Genomic DNA, 2,499 nt, shown 5'->3' on the forward strand with positions numbered 1-2,499 from the left:
GGCAGTTGCTCTGCGGGTCATCATAGCTCTCCTCCCACTCCTGTTACCTGTGTGGCCTTGAAGCCGTCTGAGTTTACCACGTCTCCCCTCCCCGCAGACCAACTCCCCAGAAATGGCCTGCTGAAATGGGATTTCTGAATTTCCTGTGCCTGCCTTTTTCCAAGTCTCCCCTGATTCATCACTTAGCACATTAGGTTTTTTTGTGTTGTTTTTTATTTTGTCTGGGAAAACTGAGCATGCAGGTTTGAGAAGTGGCGAAAAATCAGCTTCTCAAATGTCAGAAATCAGCTGATGTTGCTTCTTATGTGGAGGCGTCTTGACTTCCCTCCTCAGGTGTCTTATTGATGAGAGGCAGTAAGATGGGGGCGGCAGGCTCCCCAGGAGCAGCTGTAGGGGTGCTCGATGGAGGCCACAGACTCAAGGCCAGCTCAGTGGAGCACTGACGGGACTGCTCTGCCCAGCTGTCACCCCAGGCTGAGAGCTGACTTGGCTGTGAGCGACCCATCTCCACTTACTCTCACTGTGGCACTGAGAGTCCTCCTAAATGGCCAGACTTGGAAGGTGCATGTCAGCTCTGCTGTGCTCATGAAGTCTGGTGTGCGACTCGTGTGCTCCTCAGGTGTCTGAGCCAAGCAATGGGTCCACCTCAGCTGCTTGCCCAGCCGGCGTGGCTCAGTGGTTGATCTATGAATCAGGAGGTCACAGTTCGATTCCCAGAGTATGTGCCCAGGTTGCAGGCTCGATCCCAGTGTGGGACATGCAGGAGGCAGCCAATCAATGATTCTCTCTCATCACTGATGTTTCTATCTCTCTCTTCCTCTCTCTGAAATAAATAAAAATATATTTAAAAAAAACCCTCCAAAACCTCAGCTGCCACCTTCAGCTGGGTGACGCCCCTGGAGAATCTTTATTTCAGTCTGATGTATGTGTAAGTCTGCATTGCTGGTCATTACTCTTGGAATGCCTGTGCAGCTTTTACTACATAGGTCTCTGGGGTTTTGGAGAGGAAAGCAGACATTGTTTTGGCGGTAATTTGTAGCTGTGATTTGTTAGGAGTTACACACAGAGTGCAGTATGTTGGGTGGGGATGATTGGCTCTGCATTCACAACTCTCAGTGGCGCCACCCTGAGCTCAGAGTGAGTTTTGAGTGACTACATTGGCTTGAGATGAAGACAGGAAACAGTTACGTAGAACTGGTGTTCCCCAGGTCAGTACCAAAGTCTTAGGATTAATCCCACCACCAAAAGTAGGTTCTGGTTGCCCTAGATTATGTTGCTAAGTGGCTAGAGCATTGGCCCTAGCAAAGAAGGGACACAGGTTTGATCCCCGGTCAAGTGCACATACCTGGATTGCAGGTTCCATCCCGGGGCACATACAGGAGGCAACCAATTGATGTCTCGCTCTTCCACTCTCTCTAAAAATCAATGGGAAAATATCCTTGGGTGAGGATTAACAACAACAAAAAAAGAAAGTTCTGATTTGAGGGCACCAAGGGAAGCTCACAGTGTGCACGATGGTCATTACTCGATGGGGCTAAGGAAATCCTCTAGTTGTTTGGAGCTGGTTTCTGTGGAAGCAGGACTCTGCCCCCGGGGCAGGCCGATGCCTGGGTTCACATGTTTGCTCTGACAGCAGCAAATGGATATGAGGTCCAGGGATGAGGGTACCTGATGGAGCACCATGGTGCAGCGCGACTGCTGGCCTGTGCTGGGCGCTTACCCAATCTTATTTTAAGAAAATGTGTATACTTTGAAACAGCATGGAGGGGCCTGGAGAGTATTATGCTAAGTGAAATAAGCTAGTTAAAGAAAGGCAAGTATCACATGATCTCATTCATATGTGGAATCTAATGAACAAAATAAACTTATGAACAAAATAGATCCAGAGACACAGAAGCATAGAACAGACTGCGGAATCTCAGAGGGGAGGCGGGGGAGGGTAGTAGGAAGAAATCACAGACCTTGTATGCATATATGTATAACCAATGGACACAGACAATAGGGTGGTGAAGGCCTGGGGCGGGGGGGAAGCAGGGGAAGGCTCGAAAGAGTCAATGGGGGGAAAAGGGGACATATGTAATACTTTCAACAATAAATATTTAATTTAAAAAATGTGTTATAATGGTCACATTGCTTAATTTTTATAAGAAACATACTCAGTGAAGAGCTTTTATAAAAAAAGAGAACTGAAAAACATAATGTTTAAAAAAAAGGCTTTATTCCATATAGCCTTCTGAACACGGACATCATATTCCAATTCAGTGAAGAAGCAAGAACTCTGGAGGTTCACCCTCTTACCAGATTTTCATTTCTTTTCAGAAATAGCTTAGACGCAATGTTATTTGGTCCAAGTGTGAATTTTTATTGATTTTTGGGGATTTGGCCATTTGTTCTTTAAGCCTGTCTCCCGCCCCATCACATCCAGATGTGATATATGCACCAGCAATATTCCCAAGTATTCCAACAAAAAATCTGGTGTCTTGAGAAAAATCACTTCCA

The sequence above is a fragment of the Myotis davidii genome, unplaced genomic scaffold (assembly GCF_000327345.1).
Source record: "Myotis davidii unplaced genomic scaffold, ASM32734v1 scaffold267, whole genome shotgun sequence".
Lineage (NCBI taxonomy): Eukaryota > Metazoa > Chordata > Mammalia > Chiroptera > Vespertilionidae > Myotis > Myotis davidii.